Source organism: Ursus americanus, chromosome 1 (genome assembly GCF_024610735.1).
Source record: "Ursus americanus isolate L20-20 chromosome 1, mUrsAme1.1.p, whole genome shotgun sequence".
In the NCBI taxonomy this organism is placed as follows: Eukaryota; Metazoa; Chordata; class Mammalia; order Carnivora; family Ursidae; genus Ursus; species Ursus americanus.
Genome location: NC_142127.1, coordinates 37,630,483 through 37,656,217, shown reverse-complemented (window position 1 = coordinate 37,656,217; position 25,735 = coordinate 37,630,483). Strand labels below are relative to the sequence as shown.

Below are 25,735 nucleotides of genomic sequence, written 5' to 3'. Positions count from 1 at the left end.
CTGAGGGTGAGGCCCTAGCCTGATAAATCTGATGTTCTTGTCAGAAGAGGAAGAGACACTAGAGTGCTCTCTCTGCACCCGTGCACAGAGGAAAAGCCCTGCGAAAACACAGCAAGCAGATGGCCATCTACGAGCCAGAGAGCGCTCACCAGAAACCAGACTCACCAACCCCTTGCACATGGACCTTTAGCTGACACAACTGGGAGAAAGTAAATGTCTGTGGTGTAAACCACCCAGGCTCTGGTATTTTGTTACCGCAGCCCAAGCAGACTAATACAGCAGACTTCAATTTTTGCCTTAAAACAGATACAGTTTTTCTTCGTTTTATTTTTATTTTTTTAAAGATTTTATTTATTTATTTGAGAGAGAGAGTGAACGAGAGAGGGAGAACACAAACCAGGGGAGAGGCAGAGGGACCAGCAGACTCCCTGATGAGCAAAGAGCCCGATGTGAGGCTAGATCCCAGAACCCTGGGATCATGACCTGAGCTGAAGGCAGACACTAAAACGACTAAGCCACCCAGGTGCCCCTTTGTTTTAATTTTAGAAACTCTTTCCTCCTAATCAAACCTAAACTCTTATCTAATTTGAAAAAACTCACAAACTGGCCTCTCCCTTACTAATCAACCTATTTACTTTGGGGCGCCTGGGTGGCTCAGTCTTTAAGCGTCTGCCTTCGGCTCAGGGCGTGATCCCGGAGTTCTGGGATCGAGCCCTGCATCGGGATCCTCCGCTGGGAGCCTGCTTCTTCCTCTCCCACTCCCCCTGCTTGTGTCCCCTCTCTCGCTGGCTGTCTCTCTGTCTGTCAAATAAATAAGTAAAATCTTTAATAATAATAATAATAATAATAATAATAATAATCTACCTATTTACTTTGTCCCCACTTACTCCCTTTGCTCCACCTAGGCTGATTTTCTCAGATTCCCCAATCATACCATGCTCATTCTCATCTCTGGACCTTGCCCAGAATACTCTGCCTTCTTCCCAAAGGATATACAAATCCTACCCACTTTTAAATACATAATTCAAATACCACTCTCTAAGAGTTACAACTCTTGGTTCAAATGGAAGAAAACCCAAACAAACTTCTGTGGGCACAAGATGGAAGTCTGACTTCAGAAGAATGGAAGAACCTGTTTCAGGGATGCCAGGGACCTAAACAGCTCTATTAGGTCCCTCTTCCGGTGCCCAATCTCCACTATAGTCTGCCTTGGACTTAATCTCTCCTTCTACACATGTCCGTCTAGACTGAGGAGGCTGACACAGGCCACAGAAAACTCCAAAGTTACATCATCCCCTCTTATGCATAATCCACAAGAAAGAACTTTTTTATCACTCATTTATAATATCTTGGAAGGGGGCATAGATGTTTCATTGGTCTCATTTGGATCAAGTGCCATTCCCTTGTTCAATCATTCTGGCTGGAAGGATGGGCTGGTGTGGTAGCCAAGCCTGGGGCATATGCCCACTTATAGCCAGATAGGTGCTCCAGAGGGGATTTGCCCTGTATTATAGTCACGTGGTACGGTGACTGGCAAACCAGTAAAACCACACGGAGGGTGAAAAATCAGATCCCCTGAAAAAGGGATCTTGATAAACAGAAACAATCGGACCTACCACATCACCTGGTCCATGAAACCACCTCTATTTCTCTAGCCTTCATCGCTTCTCTCCACTTCTAAACCAATACTGTAGCTAAAGTATTTATCACTTAGTTATCCAATATTTTGTTTCATTCTAAATTATGTTTTTCTTCAAGTTAAGAATGATGTCTTCTCTTTCTGTGTATCCTTTGTAACCGCTAACAGAGAACTGAGCATATAGGAGATATCTGATAAAAACATATTCATTCTTAGCACCTGTGGCTTGGTGGGGCGCCTGGGTGGCTCAGTTGGTTGGGCGTCTGCCTTGGGCTCAGGTCATGATCCCAGGGTCCTGGGATCGAGCCCCGCATTGTGCTCACTGCTCAGCAGGGGAGTCTGTTTCTCCCTCCTCTCCCCCCTCCTTGTGTGCCCCCCGCTGGCTCATGCTCTCTCTCTTGCTCGCTCTCTCAAATAAATATATAAAATCTTATTAAAAAAAAAAAAAGAACCTGCAGACTGCTACTTCTCTCTTTTTTTAAAAAGATTTTATTTTCAAGTAATCTCTACACCCAACGTGGGGCTCGAACCCGCACCCCCAGATCGAGAGTCGGATGCTCCACCAGCTGAGCCAGCCAGGCGCCCGTGGCCTGCTATTTCTAATAGGAGCAGATTTTTAAAATCCATTTCTATTGGCTTCAACCATAGTTTTAAGTCAGATTAGAATTCTGCAGCTATAATGAGATTCTGGAGATAACACTGCCAAAAATGTGTATAGTGCATTGCAATTTAGGAAACACTCTCGCATTCTATGATCCTTACAAGTGGATAGAAGGCAGGTCCTGTCCCCATTTTATAGATGAAGGAACTGAGGCCCAGTGTAGCTAAGTGTCATGCCCAAAGTAGACTGGCCGTTAAGTGGCAGAAACAGATTAGCCACATTCTGACCGGGCTTTTGGGAACAGAACTATCTCTCAGCCCCTAGAGAGGGCTGAGTGTTGCGCAAAGTGTGATGAGGACTCTTCTAGAAACAGCAGTCTGGGGGGCTACCCTCAAGAAGCTCTGATCACCTCTCATCATTTGAAGGTCCATGAACGGACCAGCCTATGGAAACTCTACCTACATTTGGGCACTCGCCGCCTGGAACATGTGTTTGAAGCCTGGAACTAACGCATCTTTGTGGCCCTGGACGTTACTGAGGAGAGATTCAGCCCACATTTAAATGCCAGATGATAGAAGCAAGTGGCCAAGCAGTGCAGGCATTTTTGCCAACTTGGAATGGGAGCAAGTGTGACTAAGCCAATGGGACTAGAGGTGGCAAACAATTCGTGTCTGGTTGGAACCAAGCACTGTGTTGGTGATAACACTTCCAGAACAAGCAAGGGTGACCATAAACCCATGTTCCAAGGAGCCCTGTAAAGGAATGAGCCTCACACACTTCTGTTCTTTCACAGAAATTCACCAACGGGACCCATCTTTTAACCTCATCAAGAACAGAAATGTCGGCAATGTCATCGCCAGCCTTGCCTGCTTCCTGCTGGCCCAGCAGAAGCTTGTAAAGGCAGAACTTCAGGGCCCAGACATCTTGTTTCTGTTGCTTTTGCCAGAGACTTGCTCCAGAGGAGGTTTGCATTGTGTTATAATCACATGGTTTGCAAAATGATAGTTAAGAGTCTGTTAGCATTTCCACCCCAAACCTCATATTTTCAGCTGCTCACAGTGACTCAAATATAAGAATTCTCTTTAGGCTGAAATTTGGCACACAGGGTCTCAGGCCCAGCTGGGGAGCAATTTCAACCTTTTTTGGGACCGGATTTCAATAACATCCATTTGGCTGTTTTTGAATAACAGCAGAAGCACAACAGAAGAGAAGTTAGCATTTTTATAGCAAAATGTTGCCATTATGTGACTCAAAAACTGGTATTGGGGGTGGGGGGAACCACCCCAGCAACTTTCAATACACCCTGGCAAGTGATTAGCCTTTGAGTGGACTAAACATGTATACTATTTTCTTAAATCTATATTAAAAAACCCAACTGCTAGTCTGTTGTTCAGAGCGGAGGAAAGATTTTGTTTAATAACATATTGTGTTTTGAAAAGCAAAGTTGACTCAGGAACAATGACACATAGCGGTGGATATTGAATTTCTACTACACCCACTCCTTGGTACAATTGGGGCAGTGGCAAATTTGAGGATGCAACTCAGTTCCCAAATGCAAAGGGAAAAATTGCAAGGGGGCAGGGGACCAGGAGGGGAAGGCAACTCCGTGATTTGCAAAGATATGAGGAATATTGCTGATGATCTAAAATCAGGAACCTGAGGTCTCGTCCTTCTTTCTGGAGGGAAGAAGACTTCAGAACTCAGATTCTTTTCTCCACCCCTTTCACTAGTGACAACTCTGAAATCACAAATGACAGAGTCCAAAAAAGCAGAATGATACCAGACTTATTTTTTAATGAAATAATCCAGAAAAAAAGGAAAGCATAAAGAATAATATAACATGTACCCGTGTACCCCCCTCTCAGTAAATAAAATAAAACATTGCCAATACAACTGAACTCCGCTCTGCGTACAAATCAGCATTTCTGATGATTTCCTTGTCTCTTAATATGAAGGTTTATTATTGTTTTCTTTATATAGGTTGTTATGTCTCCAGTTTGTATTTCGTAGACTTAATTATCTATGATCCCCCTTCCTCATTAAAGTTTATCTAAATTCTGTTTAAATGTATGCTTCCTTCTCTGCCTCCCCCCAGAATTTTCTAGTTCCTTCCCACCACTGAATAGTAATCATTTACACCCACATTGGGAACTTGAGATGCAAAAGCACCTTTCTGGGTTAAAGTCAGGTGATGGCAATTTTCATCAGCCTCCCCCAAAATGATGCCCAACACACCCTAAGAACTTTCTGACCCTTGCGTTGTAGAGACTAATGCCCAGAGTGTCTGTATTCCAGCCTTTGCATGCTTTCTGCCTGTGGAACTGCCTACTCTGCGGTTGAGGAAAACTGCTTGTTGACCAGCCCCGTCCTTTCTGTGTTGATCACTGCCTTTGCAAATAGACACCTTGATTCTGCATGAGCTACCCCAGGTTCTTCCCGATCTGCTGACCGTGACCTTTAGAGAGCTTCCAACCAGATTAAAAGTAAAGTGGTCAGTCCTGAGACTTAGAGATGCATTTGACCCAGGAAGTCTCAATGCAGCAGGCTATAGAAATCACTGTAGTTCCCTCTCCAGAAGCCACCCCCCATCTATTCGTGGATCTTAGACCCCAATTTCGTACAGGGGTCCAGTAGCTCTGTGCTTCAGGGAGACCGGGCTCCTCTCCCGCCCCCAGGCAGGAAGCTGCGTGACAGAGGAGTACGAGTCCGAGCTCATTACTCTTTCATTTAGTAGTTGTGTGACTTTAGGTAAATTATAAAAACTTCATGTGTCTCAGTTCTTTTCATCAGAAATGTTTATAGCTGACACACTGGGTTTGGCAGAGTGCAAAAAAACAAGAACCCCTGGTAACTTGTTAATGCTGTCGAGTCAGTGAACTAACCAACCATAGAGCATAAGCTCCCTGAAGACAGAGATCTTTGTCTGCTTTATTCCTTCAAATATCTTCAGCACCTAAAACAGTGCCTGGCACATAGTAAGTGCTCAATAAATATTGGTTGAATTGAATTGTCTTGAATCTCAGATTCAACAAATTTTAGACAAGACTTTTTGTTGTATGACATAAGAAATAGCCTCTTACTTTTAGGCCAAAGCATCTTGATACTCAGATGCCTTGTGTCTGGACAGTACCACCCTTTTCTAGGAACTGTCTCTTCCCACCTAAAGAAACATGGATATGATGGGAGCAAAGTGATACATAATAATACCCGGTGGCCACAGTTATTCAGGAATAACTACCTGACCCAACCTTAGCCTTTATTCAGGAATTTGGAATTAGACTAAGAGAGCCAAGCTTCATCTTGCTGCTTTTTGAAATGGAAATGTGAACTTGTGGCCTTTTGGCGTTGTATTTCCTGTGTGTACTCAAGGGCACACAAACAGGTTAGCAGACAGCAAGAGGAGGGAATGAAGACGATGGATGGAGAAACAAAGACAAAAGATAGAGAATGACCATGGTATTTAAGTGTGGTTCCAATTCTTTATGAGACCCAACTGGATTCTGGTTCTTGGATCTGGGAAATACATGAATTTTTTATAATGAAGGCTCCTTTGTCCTTAGGTTATGTTGAGTTGGGCTTCTGCTTGTTGCAGAGAAAAGATCTTAAGGGGGTTTTTTTTTTTTGGTTTGATTATAGCTATGAATTCTGAGCAAACTGTGCATTCCTATAACTTACATGAGCCCATGAAAAGTAAAGATTTTATATAAACTAAAAACACCGAGGGAATATTATAACGCAAAACATAATCGCAAACCTTTGGAAACTCACACCAAGAACAAGCTATGGGAGGCCACTTGTCTCAAGTCTATTTTTAAGTCATCGTTTACAGCTCTTCCAATCCAATCCTCTTTATTTGTCCATACAGACATGGTGATCCATCAGAGATTCCTCAAGCTTTATAAGGCCATGCTTCCCTACCGCCCCCTGGTTTTTCCATGTGACCCACCCCATGATTAGAAACCCTTTCTAGTCTAGCCGTTTAGTGCTTCAACTGCAGTCCTCTCTTCTTTTATTAGCTTCAAATAACTTTTTGGCTTTGCTTTTATTTTTCTTTGAGGTTTCAATGTACAATTCCAAGAACTATCTCTACCAACTTGAAACCATTGCTGGGTTCGATGTCGATAGTGTTTTGTTGCTGGACCATAAGGACCGTCTGGTCTAAGGCCATGACTCTGTTTGCCATTTGTGCAGCTGCCTGTACATCTGGAGGTTCTGACGCACCCTTTTAATATTGTCTGCTGTCCGTTGCATGTTGTCAGAGACCCGGGGACGGCATCTGTTTGAATTTTGTTTCTATGCTCTGAGCATAGAGCAGTGTGTGGCTTGGAACATAGAAAACATTACTCTAAGCACACTGGATTCATGGAGTCACGATGAATGGAAATAATGAGGGAGACCTGAGCCCAGGAATAGGGACTGGATTCATATTCAACTTCTCAGTTAGGGTGCTTCTTTTAAATGTTCCCACACTGAGCTACCTTTTCAAAGCATTGAGCTGAGACCTACTCTCGGGGTTATTTCCTTCTAAGTGCTTGTTATTTAGTTGAGTTTGCTGTCTAAGCATTAAGCATTTTTATACTGGGTTTTTAGAATTGTTCTCCAGACAACTCTTACTCTTTAACATGAATTCCCTACCCTCTTGCTCCTTCTCCCTCTCTCTCCCCCTCTCTCTCTCCTTCTCTTCACACACACACACACACACACACACACACACACACACACGTTCATTTGAAAAATCAGGCCTTAGGCTGGATCTATACTTGGCCAACATCTTCAAGGTCACTGATGTTACTTCTTGCTTCTGCTGTGTGGGAGCCAATGACAGTGAGTCATCAGGGTGAATAATGCCTCTGTAATACTACCAGATTGTGTTTGTCTCCACTTCAAAGCTCTTAGTTTTAACAGGATAGTATTTCTCCATCCCGCCCACCCAAACAGCAGTCTGGACGGCTGCAAGGCAACAGTTAGGTGAACAGTAGCGTCATTCCCATAGGGTGGCCTATGCCCCCACCCCCACCCCCACCCCCCAAAAAACTAGCAGCACTTCTTATGGAAGTTCTCCAGTCAAGTTCTACTCGGGTTTTGCTGGCTGGAGATCACGTCCCATCACATCTGTTTTTCTTTCTTTCTTTATCTCCCTTCCTTCCTTCCTTCCTTCCTTCCTTCCTTCCTTCCTTCCTTTCTTTCTCACCTGGGATTATAATTATGCTTCTCTCAATTCATCTTCAGTCACTACTTGTCTCATTAGCCTTCTACTTTAAAAAAAAAAAAAAGTTGTATTTATTCTAGGGAGAGAGAGAGCACGAGTGGAAGGGGGGGCAGAGGGAGAAGGAGAGAGAATCCTAAGCAGACTCCCCACTGAGCATGGAGCCTGTTGTGGGGCTGGATGCAGGGCTCAAACCCACGACCTGGAGGTCATGACCTGCAATGAAATCATGAGTCAGTCACTTAACAAACTGAGCCGCCCTGGTGCCCCTAGCCTTTTACTTTTTTTTCCATCCAAAAGGGTGTGACTTTGAGTTTGTCACAAAAAAGAAAGAAAAATAGAAAGAAGAAAGAAAAAGTTTTTATACCCTAGAATCTATTCCCATTTTTACAGCACCCTCCTCTTAAAGGAGGACTCCTCTTAAAAGGACTCGTTATTTTAAAAGTCATGTTTCTTTGGTGGAGCTGCAACGCAGTGGCCCTGATGGAAAGAATAAGGGCAGAACCACCTTTACGGAGCATCGGACCATCATGGTGCAGGTGCTCTCTACACATGTTTTCTTCAGTCCTCACAACTAAAGTAAGCTTTATTGTCTTTTTCACACATGAGTAAAGTGAGGTTCAGTGATATTCAATAACTTGCCCAAGGTCACAGCCAGTAAACAGAAAGGTAAAAAATACCTAACTCTGGATGGTGCCAAGATCCATTTCTTGCTCAGCCACTTGGGTGAGAGGGGACATATTAACCAGTCTAGAATTCCTAGTTGTCGCGTACCCTTCCATTCTCGATGCCAAGTTATGGAATAAATTGAAAAAGGACCATTTTCTTTGATCCTTCCTAGGTCCCTTCAGCCCAATGTAACTGCTCATTGTTGCTGGTGGTATTTAGGGTGTCTCTCCTATACTAGTGAATTGCTTGTGTTACACACTTTGCCAGCCCTCATTCATGTCCTACATGTGCTAATCAAAGTTCCTCTAAACCTCAGGTAATGAATGATATAATTAATCATACAAACTAGGACACTTTTGATAATGAAAAGGAGTGCTATTAATATCTATGCTGGGCCACTGAGGGCTACCCTGAGCAAACGGGGATGCATGGCCACCCTCTTAGGACAAACTCTAACCAAGCTAATGTTTCCTATGGACTAAGAGGGTATGAATAGACCTGCCTTAACGAAACACTATGCAAAACAAGAGAACAGAAGCTAGAACTACCGGACCCAAACCTCTGTCTCACGACTAGTTGCTGTATTTCTGGGCCTGGCTGTGGGTGGTGGCAGAGAAAAGGCCGCTGGAAATGACTCACAATTAGAATGATCATTGTCCCTATTTCTTCAGGAAGTGGTTCTCAAACTTCAGTGCACTTAAGGGCCCCCATCGTTTTTATTCAAAATGAGAATCGATCCCTGAACTCCATAGCTTAAAGATGCTGAAAATATAGTATGGGGTGGGCTCAAAAAACTGCATTCAAACACCCTCCCATAGATATTTTGATCTCGGTAATTTATGAACTGCCCTGGGAAGGAAAAGCACGTTCTATGATATAAAGTCCTTGCATACTTACTCTGCAAAGACAGGCAGGATTTCAGAGGAAGTCCCTGCAGGACTTAACATAACTATTTACAACATGAAGCTTTGTTCACAGATAGCATCTGTATGACCTGAACCACCATACGAATAAAATAATGTAAACCCCGTTTCCCTGATAATTACTTTCAACATGGGTTCTCAGGGATATACATTTTCTCTGCTTTCTGATAACCACAGCAATAATAGTTGCTATAGATGGAACAACGCTCTTGGGCTTCAAATACAGAAACCCTCAAAAGTAAGTCATGTTGTCTCTGTTTTATAGATGATGGACCCCAGGCTCAGAGAAATTAGGTGACCTCCCGGAGGTCTCACAGCTAGTCACTGGCAGACCTGCCATTTGAAACCAGATCAGCTGCCTCGCCCTTGAAATATTGAGCGAACTCATAAGCACCATGTGAGTATTGAAAAATACTCGTTGGAAGCTACATCATGCATGTAAGCTCATATGACCTTTCCAGAAGAGTAATTCCTAGACAGAGAGAAGACCTGAATGGTGACTTTGAGAAATGCTGAGGCAACTCTTTGCTATAAAAAGGCAGGGATAGAGCCAATTATTGGTTAACATTTGGGAAACTTGGGGGGATAGCTAACCATTTTCCAGGCTGGCCTTTGGATTGATTTCTCTTTCGCTGGCTGTGCCGCTGCTATGCTCTTTATTCATATTTTCAAGGAAACACAAGTAAAGCGACTGTTCCCTAATTGCGCTCCCTTCCTGCAGTCTGCCTGCGCCTTCTGAGCGCCACGGGCTGGTTCCATACGCGGTGCCTCGTGTGGAAGGACTGGTGGCAGCTGCAAGTTGGTGTGTGACACATTGAGTAGTCATATTTCCCTTCTCGGTGGCCCTCCAAAGCCCTTTCCAACATAACTTTTCCCCATCTGTTCTCGTTTGCACTGCATAATAGGGGACAGGTTTTGGAACTTGGGATTCAAAAAACAACATTAAGAGAAATAAAAATGAGATGGAATTTCAGCAGAAAGAAACGCACTGGCTTTCCCCCCACCTCCTCAGTTACTGGGATCATTACCAGAGTATTAAATCGAGCAAGTTTGTACTCTAGCCTAGTTGGTCCTCTTCATGTGGTAGTGGGGAAATGTGAGAGCATTGAAAAATCCCTTTAAACTGTCTGCATAGCAATAAGATAGACAGCGTGGCCAAGTCATTAGCAGATACAGTATTGCCCGGGACCTGACTTCAAGTTTTTCCACATTTTGCTTAGAATCTCTAATAAGTTACGCTAATTGCCTCATGCCTCAGGGTCCTTCTCTATAAAGTGGAATATGTGTTGTGAATTTTAGAATACTTAGAGACAGGGCTTTCCAAAATGCCATAAGCCCACCTCTGTGCATGCAGTGAATGATTTTGGAAATGATACAAACATCTTTACATTTTAAACGTAATCGATTTCTTCTAATACACATTAGGGAAAAAACTGCAAATGGCACAATATACTCACGATTTCCCAGATATTTTTTTCCATAGGATGAGCCTAAACTAGGCATTTCAGTTTTAAAAGTGAACACATTTAAAGAATATTCAGTAAGTAATAATAAAAGGGAAAATGGCAAAACAAAAGCCGAAGTACAAGAATGATGGTTTAGAAGGCAACAATAGCAGAGCAAAGATTCTTCTATTCTCTCTTTATGGTTTTTTGGAAAAGCCATATTTTATGAGCCTTAGGTTCCCCATGTTGGATGAATCGTACTCCTTGGGTCACAGTTCACTGTCATCCTCTGTCTAGCGGGGGCTTGTCATCATTTGAAATCACAGCCAGCTTTGAGAACCTGGTGAAAGTTATACATTTCCCCAGAAAAAAATTGTATATTCTCATATACAAACAAACTCCTGCTTGGAATCTGGGGGTTTTCAAGGCCACTTGGAGTTTATCCATGGACTCTTGGAGATTTCAAGTTCTTTAATTCAAGGTGTGTCCATTTGCTTGGCAACCTCCTCTGTTGCTTTCTTAACTTCATAGGTCAGCATTTGTGCCTCTAAGCCACACCTGTATTTCTGCAAGGAACACCATCTTCCTTCACTGCCCTGCCCAAGACAGAACCATCCAGGCTGTTACCTGCACTCATGTAGGTAGTACAGAAAATATCCACTCTCTTCCCTCTCCCCATCACCCCTGCCCACCCCACCCCCCCCACCTTTAAAATCAGAAACACTACAAAAACATCTGTAGTTGAGATTTCTTGTTGTTGTGTTTTTGTTTTGTTGGGTTTTTTTTGTTTGTTTTTTTTTTTGCCTAACTCCCTTCCTCTTCCCTTGGGATCTGGCCCTCCCCAATCCAACAATGTGGTACCTGGGAGTGCCGACATTTTTGGGGTGGCCATCACTGACTGGCCGAGAGAGAGGCAGCAGCCCCCAAGGCAGACAAATAAGTTTTTGCTGGAACATGGAAAGTGATGTGCATGGTAGGAAGCTCAGGAGAGGGCCCTTATTTGTTAGCTGTGCAGAGAACAATGTCAAATACAGAGAGGTGGTCTACGAATGGTTTTGATGATACTGATTCCTTCAACAGACCCCTTTGGAGTTGAAAATGTTCTGTTTTCATGATCATTTCCATAACTCCCATTGTCATTTTCCACCCTTTTCCCCAAATACTCAGTGATTTGTGAGAAAAGTGGCGGCGATATTAATAAGAAGAGTAATGGAAACGCCTAGCCCTTACCGAACATACCCGGGCACTGGACCACCTCCATTCCGTGCTACGTGTCTGTGTGTACCCCTCTCTACTATCTTCAGCTCCCTCGGGAGGCAGGTGGTACCATCTCTACTTTGCCGATAAGGAACCCAAGTTTACAGAGTCAGAAATACTAGAACTGGTCTGCAGAACTAGGACTGCCTCACTCCAGACCTAGCAATTTTTTCATCTAAACTTTTGAACTTCTGCCTGTTCAAAGTAGTGAAACATCTTACCCCTGCCTTTCCGTTGTTTTCCTTCACACTCACCGCCCCCCCACACTGTCTCTGAGAATTTTTGTCCAATTATATGAGCCAATATAGATGTAGATCTCTCCTTTTTAACTCAAATAATATATTTATATTATATAATATACATATATATAATTATATATAATTCAATTTCCACAACTTGTCTTTTTCCCCCCACTTACCACTGCATTGAGGAGCTCAATCATATCAATATATTAAGACCTTCGTTATTTTGTTTAAAAAAAGCTTCTTAGTGTTCCATTGTAAGAATGCATCAGAATTTAGGGACTCGGGATCCTATCGATGACATTTAGGTTGTTTTCAATCTCTTATTTTTGCATATAGCTCTGCAATGAAAACTTTGTATATACATCATTTCACAGTTGGGTGAGGATATGTGCAGGAAATATTCCTAGAATGGAATTGCAAGGTCATAGGATGCCTGCATTTGTAATTTTGCAACATTATGTCGAACTGCCCTCCACAGACCTTGTAGCAACTTCCAACTTGACCATAATGTATTAGAGTAACTTACAGCGTTCTCCGTATTTCAAGGTTTTTTTTTTCTATTCCCACACCTGCAAGTTTCATCTTCTCTAAAACGTCTCAAATTGTTTCATTAAAAAGAAATACATAAAATTTACACTCAGTTTCTGCAACCCGGTCACATACACACACATACAGAATTTTTTCTGCTGTATATGTTCACCTACTTTGCTTAGAGCTCCCCCTAACTTCCAACCGAAGCTCAGAGAAAGCATGGTTTAAAAGCTGGGATAACTCGTCAGGGAGTCCGTCCTGCATAACCACTCAACAGCAGATGGTTGATCTCCAGGCCATTCACCACTAAGGCTTTCCCCAAGGTTTCCAAAAACATCTTCCTCCTCCCTCTCCCCACCCCTCCGTCCCCTCAGTTGTCTGTCGGGCATGCCCCCCACAGAGCCCCTGCCTCCGACCTTCCTAAGAGTTTGCGCCCATTACATCTTTGCGGCCATCCCATTCTATTTATGCTTCGCATTCTTTGGGAGGTTAATGACTTTGTGGAAATCTAAAACAGCCCCTCCTCAGGAAGTGGTAAAAGTGTCTTGGAATAACAGGAACAAGTCTTGAAAGTCCTTGAATTCATCAGCATTTGTGATTAATTAAAAACCCCAAAGAAGTAATGAGACGCACAAAAATTCGAGAGGCTATAATGAGCAGTGACCCAAACCTGGTAACATGGATACTGTTATTTAAGTAAGAGCAACTCAAAATATCTAAAGGGGGAACAGAAGTCCCCTCCTCCATCTCTCTTTTCTGCACTTCACGCCCCTTCTGCTTTAAGTCATTTTTGGATATCCATTATTTAGCAAAGAAGATGAACCAGAAGCCGTAGAGCTGCTTTGTAGTAATAAGGCTTTGTCTTCACGGGAACGCAAGTTCAGTTCAGAAACTTTCAGACATGGTTTTAAAGGCTTTTGTGAGTCAACTGTTAGTGAATCACACAAAAGGAGCCTTTATTAATAAGCATATTCTGTTCATTATAGAGAAATGAAAGCCTCAGAATAATTCACCAAATGTTTAAAGAGAAAACAAAAAACAATGTGGTAAACATATCAGGACTTGATGAGCTGTCTAGGTAATTGGTTGTTTCTGTGCACCTGGTTCCAAAGACAATATTTAATGTGTAATCCGTTTCATTTTGCTTGGGGAAGTAAGTGTAACTCTACCCCCTGGATCACATCTGCATTAAAATTAGGGGAGGCAGAGTCTTGTTTCAGCGAGTGGAAATTTATGCACATGAGTTGTCTTTTACATGGAGACAGCAATTATACCCCTAGAAATGCAGTCTGTGGGAGAAAATGACATATTCAACGCTGGGGAACAAAAGCCTAATGCTAAGGGGACATTAACAAGGTTGGGAACCCCCTCCCAACAATTAACATGATCATTTACAAAATCTGCAATCTATAAAATTATTTTAAAAACATGTTTTTTCAAAACAATGTGTTCTTTTCTCCTTCTTTCTAAAAAAAAAAAAAAAAGACTCAGCAGCAACCATGCAGAATCCATTCCACTGTAACAAGTAATATTTTAAAATCTCTTCAGATGTATTTAAGGGCTGAAATAAACAAATTCCAGAAAGTGGTAGGTGACCCCTGTTGTAGCAGATTAATAAGGACTGAGGAGAAAGTGTAGCCACGAATTTTTCATTTTTATGTGAGGAAGTTGTGGTGTTTGAAAGCAACAATTCCTAATCAGAATTCTAGAACACAGGAAGAATGCATGGAGCGTGCACAAATAAAAGCAAATAAATAGCGAAAACGGATCTTAAAGAAACAATTTGTTGCTTGACTTGTTCAAAAAGACAAAGCCAGAGCCACTGACATGGATTTAAGTTTTAGTTTCTTCTCTCCATCTTCTCTGGAGGCTCTAAGAAATGGATGAGGAATGATATGTTCTCTGCCCTCAATTCCCCAGCGTCCTCTCCACCTTCATGCTTCCCGGGAACATATAAAGTACCAATGACTACACTTTATTTCATGTACTAATTGTATCACCGATAGAAAAATATAAGCCCTGCTTAACAAAAAGAGGTTATGGTAAGTCGATTTGTCTTTGAGGTTTTCTAAGTTTTTAATGCCTGATTCTAATTTTTGGCATATGTGTCTGTGCAATTTTGTTGCAGGAATTTTGCTTCCCATTCTCAGTGAAAGCAGTGATACTCTTTATTGGTCTGCTATGAGATTTTCTGTTTTCTTTTCTTTTCTTTGGGGAAAACTTGAGTTTCTGAATTAGTTTTGGCATATTTTCAGACAATAACATTTGTGAAGTAACTTCAACAGGTATTGGGGAAAAGCAAGCTGCAAATTCTAAATCCTGACTAAGTTTTAGAAAATAACTAGGACTTTTAGGGGCGCCTGGGTGGCATAGCGGTTAAGCGTCTGCCTTCAGCTCAGGGTGTGATCCCGGCGTTGCGGGATCGAGCCCCACATCAGGCTCCTCTGCTATGAGCCTGCTTCTTCCTCTCCCACTCCCCCTGCTTGTGTTCCCTCTCTCGCTGGCTGTCTCTGTCTCTGTCAAATAAATAAATAAAATCTTTAAAAAAAAAAAAAAAGAAAAGAACTAGGAATTTTAAATGTAAACAAACGTGGAAGAAGTTGAGTTTAAAATGTTCCTAATGTTTTCTGAATCACCAGAACACCAACACCAGAGATGCTGTGAAACTATGGCATGGCAAGATCATACATGGGAAAGGTGTGATAGAACGGGGTTAGCAGATTCTGCTGCATATTGACTAACCACCTCTTTTGCGGGAATTCACTCAAGTTATTCAAGCCTGTATTCTTTAACAGTTAGAAAGGAAAATGGAGGTGAAGCCCATTGAGCTGGTTTCAACAAGTCAATGGCATCATCACCACCACCACCCAAAAAACTGAGTGAAGTTGGGGGAGGGGGGAGGACTAATTGATCTCAAAATTAAAGGAGACCTCATAAAAGGCCAAAGAACCAAATGATATATATAGTCATTGTCTGGGTTCAGATTTGATAAAAGACTTCTTTTTTTTTTTTTTTAAGATTTTATTTATTTATGTGACAGAGAGACAGCCAGCGAGAGAGGGAACACAGCAGGGGAGTGGGAGAGGAGGAAGCAGTCTCCCAGCGGAGGAGCCTGATGCGGGGCTCGATCCCATAACGCCAGGATCACGCCCTGAGCCGAAGGCAGACGCTTAACGACTGCACTACCCAGGCGCCCCTGATAAAAGACTTCTTGAGAAAAATCTGCAGTTAGAATCTGAACTGGGAATTGAATGGACTGAGTAATCATTCATTTTGTTAGGATTGACAATGGCATTATGGCTGGGTAAGAAAATGTCCTTATGTTTTAGAGATGCTTGCTGAGATACGTAGGAATGGAATGACACAAAGGCTCAAGTTTACTTCTAAATAATTTCCAAAAGTCAGGGAGGGTGGGGCCTGTCCAGGCTAATCTTGATCATTGCTCAACCAGCTCATATATGGGATGTGTTGTTCAATTTTTTCTCTTTTTGCTTATGTTTGAAACTTTTCATTAAAAAGAAACACTAATATGTGGTGCCTAGGTGGCTCAGTGGGTCAAGCGTCTGACTCTTGGATTCTGCTCAGGTCATGATCTCCGAGCTGTGAGACTGGGCCTCGTCGAGTAGGGCTCTGCACTCAGGGCAGAGTCTGCTTGGGATTCTTTCCCTTTTCCTTCCCCTCCCCCTTTGCCCCTCCACTGGCTGGAGCACACGAGCAGGCACTGTCTCTCTCTCTCTCTCTCTCCTTAAAATAAATAAATATAATCTTAAAAAAAATAATGTCATGAAATACAGAAAAAGGGAAAAAGAAAAAGTGGAAGCTGTATTAAATTATTTCTAAATTTTCTTCAAAAAAGAAAATCCCATCATTCTATTTCAAAGGCTGAATAGTGATGGCTGTAAAAATATAAAGCCATTTTTGTTTTGATTTCTAAAATCGAATAATACTGAATTAAGGCTGTGTTCCGGTTATCGAACTTTACCGATGTCTAATACATAACTGCGAATCAAGTAGAAGCGGACAATTCACAGAAGAACTTGGGATGAACGGATTAGCCAACAAATCTACACTCGATTCGTCAACAGGGAGCCCCAACCTCTAGCAGCAATGGAGTAAGCCTCTCTAAATCAAAAGCTCATCTCAGCTCTATATGAGGTTGCTGTATGTTCACCCAGATCAATAAATTGCCTTTTTCCTCTTTTTTTTTTCCTAATCAGATATGTTATGTGGCCATTTTCTATCCAGGAATAATCACTGTCATCAACACCTTTTCCTTGCTGTTTGTGAATTTCTTTTATTTTCCAAGGTCCTTTCCATTATGAAGAGATCCAAATGTTTTCATGGTTCACATTTTGAAACTCCAGTTTCTTGGATGTGATCAGTAGAACACATTTAGCTGTTTAGAGAGTGATATGATTACTTCCTTTATTCCAGATGGGATCTCTGTTAGAAACTGGAGGGTCTGACAACCTTTGGTGCTTTGTGGTGGAACATTGGGAGGAACTGAGTCAGAGTTAACCTTCAGACTGTTCATTGGTGTAAATACTCACACTTGTCAGATAGAAAAGTGGAGTGAGACTTGGGTGCCTCTTATACATCCTGGTGCTGTTTTACCCAGCACTGATGTTATCCTTTATAGGAATGGATGAATTTGGTTGAACACAACCTATCTGGCTACTTGGGAAAATCAAAGCTTATTAAGGCAGTTTTTATATTATTGGTCGTAAATAGAATATATTTTTGGAAACTTTATTTTTTTAATTTTTAAAAGATTTTACTTATCCATATAAGAGAGAGAGAGAGCATGCGAGCACAAGCAGGAGGAGGGGCAGAGGGAGCAGGAAAAGCAGGCTCTTGCTTAGCCGAGTCCAATGGGGGGGCTCCATCCCAGGACCCCAAGATCGTGACCCAACCGACTGAGCCACCCAGATGCCCCTTTTTTGAGGAGCTTTAAGAATGAAATTGGCAAGCAACCATTTTATCAAAATAGTAGGAACTTCACTACTTGTCTGTACTTGTTCCTACTTGTCCCTAGTTCATCCCTACAATTTCTTCAGTACAGTAGAAATGGAGAGTCCCCCTAAAGGAAGGCAGCCAGTTCCACTACAAAGATGTGGGAAATAATGACTGGAAACCAAGTTAAACTTTAAAAGTTGTTTATAGATTGGAATTTCTACCTGGTCAGTGTTCAGCAGGAAAGAAAAAAAGAAAGCTCTTTATATTCTTATCAATAAAAATAACACTAACATTCCAATGGAACAATAGGTAAAGGGCATTAACTGAAAAGAAGATTAGAAAACTACAAACAGTTGATATATTTATGAGCAAGGTGCTAACTTATTAGCAATCAAATAAGTGCACATTAAAACAGAATTTTTAAAAATTTCCAAATTGGCAAGGATGATAGGGAGGGATCTAACAGAGATGGTAAAAGGGTGTGGGGGGTTGGACAAGCCACTGGAAACAGTTCAAACCACCTAGCAATTGGAGCTATGACCTAGATTCTTACTTGTAGGAATCTATTCTAAGGAAACAATGAGATGTGGTCAAAAGTTGTGGTATATTCAGGGGTTTAAATTAGTCAAAAAATCATACTCTCAGAGAATATCTAATGACCTAGGAAAATGCTCATACTATAACTAAGAAGAGTAAGAGGAAATGATGTGTATTTATATAAAATATATGAATACGCACAGACAAGACCAAGAGAAAATTATCCAAAATATTGTGTCTATTTATATTGGGAATAGTAAAATTAAGTGATTTTACCTTCTTTGAAATACTTTTCTGTATTTACTCTGTAGGTTTTTATAATGAATATTGCATTATTTAAAATTTTTTTTCTAATAGATTTGCTTTTATTATGAAAGTAACAATCACTGCAAAATGTTTTGGAAATACAACACAAGAATAAAAAGTGTAAATATGGTGATGTGTATAGGGTTTCTTTTGGGAGGTGAGGAAAATGTTTTAAAATTGATTGTAGTGATGTTTGCACAGCTCTGTGAATATACTAAAAACCATTGAATTATACACTTTAAATGGGTGAATTGTATGGTATGTGAATTATATCTCAATAAAGTTGCTATAAAAACCAAAAAGATTACCTGCACTGCTACCATCCCAAGATTTCCACTGCCAGTATCTTGGTCCATAGCCTTACAAACTCATTTCTGTGCACCACACATACTTGCTTAAGGAATAAAAATCAGATTATACCATGCATGCCATTTGAAAAGTATTTGTTTACTTATTTATTTTTTTAGAGAGGGAGAGAGAGGGGATGGGAGTGGCAGGCAGAGGGAGAGAGAAAGAGAGACTCTTAAGCAGGCTTCATGCCCAGCAGGGAATCTGACATGGGGCTCAATCTTACGCCCCTGAGATCACTACCTGAGCCAAAATCAAGGGTCAGACACTTAACTGATTGAGTCACCCAGGTGCCCAGAAATTAATTAATTAATTAAGTAGGCTCCATGCCCAGCGTGGGGCCCAATGCAGGGCTTGAACTCACAACCGTGAGGTCGAGACCTGAGCCAAGATCAAGAGTTGGAGGCTTAACCAACTGAGCCACCCAGGTATCCCCATTTGAAAAATATTTTTAATTACAACATGTGTAACTTTATAACCAGAAGTATAATCAGGGGCGCCTGGGTGACTTAGTCGGTGAAGGCAAAAGGGAATACGGGTATGGTTTCATATGTCTATTGCATTTCTGTAAGGATACAGAGAAGCTGACATCAAGGAGAGAGAAGTGGGTGGCTGGGGAGCTAGTAGTTCTGGAATTTACTTTTCTCTATACAATATATCCTTTTGCATTTACATATTTTGCATCTCTTTTTTAAACAATCATCAGGGGAAAATCTTGTTGATGAAGGAATATAGATGTCTTGGTGTAACGATAAATGATATTAAGCAAACTTGTCACTCACTCCCTTGCTAAACCCTTTTAATCACTTCCCTTGCACAGTTCTGAGACCCACATGATCAGACCAGGCTATCCCAGTCCTCTCTATGGCCATTTCTTCACATGGTTCTTCTATTTCCATCACCCTGGCCATCAGTTCCTAGAAGTCTTAAGCTCTTCACCCCCAGAAATGTCAAATGCAGCATTGGCAATTTCAGAAAATAAGCTTCTTTAGGAATTCCAACTCAAGTCGTGGAATTCCAAAACGAAGAGACCTCCAAGATGCAACCCACCCCTTACTTTATTACACCTGAGGAGAAGCTAGGCTCTACAATCTAAAGTTACCTGCCTAAGGTCACACAGCTCATTCTCTGCTATATGTAATTAACCTTAGCAGCTGATCTCTGGAGTTTCATTAAACAAAAGTAGGTTAATAAAAAGGAAGCCTTTGGATTTTAGATATTGGTAGAGTGGGGCTACACTAGGACTTGGAAAATTAATTTGATTTCTTATCCATGAAAATGTCTTCATGATGCCAAGGCTCTGAGGGACCAATCAGGCAAAAGAATGTTCCCTAAAAATGAAAAGCCTCTGCGATGTTGGATTCTACAAAGAACCACACAATTATATTTGAAATATATTTGTTTAATTTGAGGAAGAAATTAATTTGATAGTCCTGAGGGCATTCATCCACAGGACTAGCTTTTTAAATCCACATCTCCACAATGTAGCTAAATTAACCATAGTTAAGTAAATTAGAAACTCAAGCAGCTTCAGCAAGTGAACAAGACCATGGCCAGTCCTGATGAGCTTCTAGGCCTCAAGGTTTTAAGGAAATGGGTCTCAGACGGAGATGCAGGCAAAAAGATAAGGCTGTGCCTCCGGGAAATGATTATCGGAAAGAAATGGACCTACCTGCAAAAGCACAAAAATGCTAAATTTGAATTCCTTTTTCTGCACCCTACCACCCACTTCACAAATACAAATTCATATGCAATATTTACCAGTTAGCTTTTGTTCTGTGATTGTCAGACCCTTTTAAAATATGTGCATTTCGGGGCACCTGGGTGGCTCAGATGGTTGAGCGTCTGTTTTCGGCTCAGGTCATGATCTCCAGGTCCTGGGATTGAGCCCCATGTTGGGCTCCCAACTCAGCAGGGAGTCTGCTTATGCCTTTCCCCCTGCTTGTGCTCTCTCTCTCTCAAATGAATACATAAAATCTTTTTTAAAAAAATGTGTATTTCTACTTTTATATTAATTAATTTTGAAGTAAGCTCTGGGCCCAAGTGGGGCTTGAACTGAGATCATGAGTTGCCTGCTCTACTGACTGAGCCAGCCAGGTGCCCTGCATTTCTACTTTTATAATGTTTTTTAATTTCTGCTTATAAAAGTAATATGTTACAGAGAAGTTGGAACACAGATAGACCAGTGTAAAAAAGAAAATAAATTCAACCTTACCATGATCCAAAAAGAATTGCTGTACATCCTGGAATATTTTCTGCTAGTTTTTCATCTTAGTGTATATATGAATGGGAGGGATTCATGGGTTTATAAGGGTTATTGAATTAGAATATTACCTTCATATTCTATTTTTTTCAGCTTATGCTTTATTGCTGGCATTTCCAAAATTACTAGATGATTATCATTTTATACAAATCTTTGAGTGATTGATGATTATTTTCATAGAGTAAATTCCTGAAATGGGATTAAAGTGTCAAAGGGCATACATATTTTTAAGGGGTACCTTAAATACCTTGTCACCTAATTATCTTCAAGAAATTGTTTTCCCATTTACCCTCTCCACAGCAATTGAGTGTCCTTTATAAAGTCAATCTTACCAAGTGAGAATATCTTTACTTGCTGACACATTGTCGGAAATATTTTATCTCCGTTTTGTTTGCATTCCTTCTTCTTGAATTTTAGAGTTAAGTTTTTCCCTAATGTTCATATATAATAATTTTATTTTTGTCTATTCATAAAATCTGACTAACTTTCTATTAAAGGGTGCATTTTGTTGATTCATAAAAGTTTTTTTTCCTTTTTTTTTTAAGATTTTATTTATTTGTTAGAAAGCAAGAGAGAGACCACAAGTAGGCGTATAACAGAGAGAGATGGAGAAGCAGGCTCTCCACTGAGCAGGGAGCCTGATGTAGGGCTCAATCCCAGGACCTTAGGATCATGACCTAAGCATACACCCAACCGACTGAGCCACCCAGGCGCCCCCCCAATCATAAAAGTTTTTTGATATGTTAAAGATTTTAACCCTTTGAGTGTAGGTTGTAGGTAGCTTCACTACTTGGCTTTTCCCTTCCTTATTATATTTGTTACCTAAAAAAATAATAATAATTACGGAAAAATTTTTAGTCAAGTCAGCCAATCATATTTATTTTTTCCATAGCTTTTACTTACAGTCCTTTTCCCATCCAAAGATAGGTATCTACCTAGATTTGCTTTGAGTAAATTTATAATTAAAAAATATTTAACTCTTATTCCTTCTGGAAATATTTTCAGGAGCTGTGTGAAAGGGAGTACTAACGGGATTTTTTCCAAGTGCCTCCACACTGTTTAATGAATAATCTTTGCTTTCTGCCATGGTTTGGTAATGCCTCTTTTATCACATGGCTGGCAGATAGTCGCACACTGGTTTGCATGTGACCTGCTGTGCTAAGAGTGTCTGGATTAACTTTCCCAGTGGGGAGTAACTGCAGGCAGTTTGAGAACTCCCTGAGCAGCTCCCACAGTTCCCTGAATATGGTGGATGGCCAATAAGGTCTTGTATGAAATGAACAATTAATGAGTCATTCATACACCTGGGAAAGTTTAACTGGAAGACAAACAAATGTCTGTCCTGACTGGTTAAATGTTTACCTTTTGGGGCAAGGGTGCCAGACATGATAGGCTTTTTAGTGACCCTTACAGGTTATGATTTTCTCTTCCACCCTCTATTACTCTGATCCAGTCACTTCCGTCTTTGGAATATAATAATGGTTTCTTATGGCCTCAGAATTAGGAATAAATTCCAGGTTATTATCATTCAATACATTCATCATTCTCCAAGAATAGTTATGATGCAGCTGGGTCAGTATTTCTCACACTTGAGCAATGTATAGAGAACTTTAAAAGGAAAACAATTCTCACAGACCTTCAGTGATGCCTTATTTTTATTAAAATACCATTTAAATAAACTGCATATTCTTATAGGTCCATAGCAAAAAAGGGTAGTGGGATCATGGCTACATGATATTCACATGATCCAGGATATGCATATTAATTTAACATGATATTAATTTCTTTAAAAAATATGGTAATGGAAGCAAACACACGAATTTCATGGATTTCATAGAGAACTTAGGGATCCCTGGAGTATGTGTCCTATTTCCAGTCTAACAGAACAGAAATTGCTTTCCCATAAACCACATCCAACCCTCAAACTTTGCCCTTTTCTAAGCAGTTTGGATGCCTACCTTGTCTTCAACGCTCACCGTAAGTGTGAATAACCACTAAACTAGACGTAAACTAATCTCCATATGCTCATAACCATTACACAACTGTAAAACCCAAACGAAATGTGAACAAAACTCTAAAAGCCATGTTTCAAATAACTTTCTTTAATGAGACAGATGACATTGTCTTGCTGAACAAAATGTCTGCTCACCTTGTAAACACAGTACCTGCCTGCTAGGAGCAGGGCTTTTGGTTGGTTCTACAAGTCCATACTGAGTGAACAGACTTATCAGAATTAGTTCATTCCTTCAACCATTACTCTTTATTTTTCTTTAAGAAACCTTTAGAAATTGAACTGCAGCGCATCAATCCATCAGGGTTTTCATCAAGAACACCAGCTCTACAACATCCTAATGTTCTTCTAAAGAACTTGCTTCTGGAAGTTGATATGTATAACTAAGCTGATTTTCGCTCTGCAGGTTTTCATAAACCATGCTCTCTATACCACTAGCAAAGGGAAACCCTCTTCTGGACCCAAACAGAAATGGCTTCAAGATGAAAGAAAATCACTCAAAACAGCTCCTTAAATATTTCCAATGCAGTAATTTCTAAAAAGTACAGTTTATATTCTGTAGTACTACAATCTGAATGCAGAGAGGCAGTGGTTAAGTGTAAGGGCTTAATTATAAGAGGGAAGCTTTCTGCAAAATTTTATGGAATGAATTCCCCATATCTTATAGGAAAATATTATACAGGACTCTTAGGTTGCTCAAGACTCTGTTTCCTAATAGTTGTTGAAAGCTGTTGACTTTTAGAAATGAACATGTTGATCTGGGTGTAGAGGAGGAGGACGCGCAGAAAACAGAAGAGACGCCAATTCACAAGGCAGCAGGCAATTAATTAACAAGAGTCGTGCTCCTGGAAACATATGATGGAAAAGATCTAAGAATCTTGGAGTAACAGAAGATGTATTCCTTTCAAGTTAGTTTACTTGTGTGAATTCTCCACCATAGTTGAACCAGTGGATAAGATGTTGGGGTAAGGCACCGGTTCTTGAAAGGGGGCAATTTTGCCCCCACGGGACATTTAGCCACATCTGGAGGCATTCTTAAACATCACAGCTGCGGAGAGAAGGCATCCTATTTGCATCTAATGGATAGAGGTTAAGGATGCTGCAACACATCTTACAATGCACAGGACACATCTCACAGCAATGATCCAGCCAAAGATGTCAACAGTACCAAAGTTGAATAACCCTGGATTAAGATGTCCAAGCCAAAGGACTGTGTCTGGGCTGTATCCTTGTGTGGATAGGGCTTGTGTGACAGGCTGTATCCTTGTGTATCCTCCTGCTTTACACATACACGCATGCATGTGCAAGCATCAATTTCTATTACAAGGCCACAAGCTACCTAGAATCCTCCCAGACGGTCTCCTGGAATGCAGTTAGTATTCCAAGTTAGTCCCAGGAAGGTGGAGTTAGAGGGTTTTGCATTGAGCCAGTCACATGAGACCACTACTGAAGGAACAGATAAAATGAACAGTTAAAAGCGTAACAGGATACATTAGTTCACTTACTCATTCAGCAAACCTTTGTTGGGCCCCCATATGGGCCACTCTGCTAGGCATGATGATGATACACAGTGAACACAACCAAATCTGGTCCCTGCCCTCATGGAGCTTATAGCCTCAGGAAGACTAAAGAGGTTACCAAAAAGAGGCTGGTAAAATGAGGACTCCGTAAATGTATCCGATTGAGGAACATTCACACAGCAGCTCGAGAAGCTTTCGTGTAAGTGTGATCTCATTTGAACCACGCAACAAACCTGGAGACAGGCTTTATTGCCTTCACGGAGGTTAAAAACACGCCCAAGGTCACATTTATAAATGGCAGAGCTTCAGCCAAGTGACACTGAGGTCCTTGTACTGTTTTACAGAGCAAGGATACACATAGGCACTCTTGCTTGATTAACCTGGAATTTCCTCTCCTGCTTCTCACCAAGCAAGCGTACATGTACAGTGTCTTTCCCCTTAGGAAACAAACGAAACAATGCCCCCAGCCTTCTCCATCCTCTTGCTTATATAATACCTGGGGATTATTTTCTAGCTGTTTCATGTGTATGTGCCTTATGTTCCTAATTAGATAGTAAACTCCTGACCTGCAGGGACCAGATCTTCCATTTCCTTTGCAACCCTTTGCCAGTACTGCAGTCACCCAATAAATGCCTGCTGCATGAATGAACCTGTAGAGATAAAAATACTTTATGGTATCCCCATTTATTGGTTTCATGCTCTTACTTTGCTTTGTGATAGGACTGTACATTATGAGCTTCTAGAGGGCAGAGGAAGTGGCTTGGTGCTTTCCTTACACTCAGCAGGCACCGTGCAAAATTTGATCCCCGCATGCCTTTTTGATGTTCTGGATAATATTAGCACACTGGAGTGTTTTTGTGTATCTAAGGACCGAGGCTGTCAGCCTCTCTGCGGCGGGGAATGTTCCTTCCTTTCCACAGTAAGCTCCCCTGGCGCCTAGGACAGGGCTAGATTACTGCAGAAGCCCCCTCCCCCGCCTTTCTCTTACCCTACCCCCCCCCCCCCCCCCCGCTGATTTTTATGGCTAGGGAGGCCGACTGCGAAAATGGCAAGCTCTTGCATAACCCCAGACCTTGCAAGGAAATGAGCAAAGTGGAAGGGGATTTGAAGGCAGGTCAGAAACGGCCTGGATGAGAACACTGAGGCTTCTCGCTGACCTGCAGGACCCCAGCCGCGCGCCGCCCGCAGTCGCGGGGCCCTGGAGGCAGCCCGCCCGCCCCGCGCGCCCCCGGGAGCTGTCCAGACGGCCCCGCCCGCGCCTACCTGGGCACTCACCCG

The 25,735-nt window shown here is 41.5% G+C and overlaps 1 long non-coding RNA gene across 1 annotated transcript; it reads right to left on the bottom strand.

Annotated features, from left to right (window-relative positions):
* Positions 1-6,032: 6,032 nt before the first annotated feature.
* LOC148110738 (uncharacterized) lies at positions 6,033-25,447 on the bottom strand. Its single transcript, XR_015723908.1, has 2 exons — positions 12,159-25,447; positions 6,033-11,079 (listed from the first exon to the last, which is right to left on the bottom strand). It is a non-coding gene; the product is annotated as an uncharacterized LOC148110738 (long non-coding RNA).
* Positions 25,448-25,735: the final 288 nt, after the last annotated feature.